A 1,280-nucleotide genomic window follows, 5' to 3' on the forward strand; every position below is an offset into this window, starting at 1 on the left:
GAAAATGAAATGAAAAGATATTAGAATTTTTCATGAACTTTTTGAAGCATTCTCATATAAGATGAAGTACCCTCATATAATACTATGATAAGAGTAAAACTATGGTAAAATAAGAAAAAAAAAGCATTAATTTTGACAATGTGATATCTTCTGTGGGGAAAGAAAATTAAGGTGGGGACTAAATGAATTTTTCAAAAATATCTAGACTTTTAATTATTAGGTAATGGTGATTATGTGCCATGGGTCCAAATAAAAATTGGCAAAATATTTCTCTGCATTCAGACCACATATTTGTTTGCTTAGTTTTGTTCTTTTGTATACTTACCTTTCAGTAACATACCCATAGGGCACAACATAAATAAAGAATGGGATGCAAAGAAAAGGCATAGTCAGATGTAGCCCATTCTGTGAGTCCTATGAGATCTTTTGAGGAATGAACTTTGCCAGATTGAAAGGTTTGCTGAGAACAGAGGAATAAGCCCAAAATGAGATTGCTTGCTTATGTAATAGTCTGCAATGTTATAAATATTTAATTGGACATCATCCAGGGGAGAGTTGTTCTGAATGCACAATAAAAACCAAGCAAGAAATATTAGGTATCAAAGCACTACTAGACAAATTGCTGCCACTATATATAATGAGTGTATCGAGAGTACTTATGGCAGTGAATGGTGTTCTGCAAAGGAGAGTACAGGCTCCTGGATTAGAAGATGCTTGTGTGCTTGTACCCTTTAGTTTGCTTGTGGATAACTCATTTCAACGTTGTAACTTCATTTCATGGGCAATTTTAAATTCTATTGGAGCACAGGATCTAAATAATAGCAGGTGGTCAATTAAAAAATGGCAGGTTAATTGCTGTACCACACATAATACTTCACTTATTAAGTGGCATAAGGATACTGTTAATTTGAAATCATATGAAATTATGGTAGGCATTAGTGAAGAGACCAACATAGCTTTCTGAATTTACTGTTTTCTTTTAAATATAATATAGGTCCCATACTTGATAGTATACCATCTTATTGTTGTTAAGTGCTGTCTAGTTGGTTCCAACTCATAGTGATCCTGTATAGTGTTTCCATAATAATCAAAATTGTACATTAATTCTTTAGAAATTGCTAACATGTAGCATTTAGACAAAACTATGTGTGGCTCAGATATCATTCACTACAGAGTATTGTTTAGGTGATTTTCTCACTTTGGGTACCACACCTCTGATGAAATATTTTTCACACTTCTGCAGGTATTAAAAAGATGACAAAGATATATATATATTTGTT

Source organism: Chrysochloris asiatica, unplaced genomic scaffold, assembly GCF_000296735.1.
Source record: "Chrysochloris asiatica unplaced genomic scaffold, ChrAsi1.0 scaffold00317, whole genome shotgun sequence".
NCBI lineage: Eukaryota > Metazoa > Chordata > Mammalia > Afrosoricida > Chrysochloridae > Chrysochloris > Chrysochloris asiatica.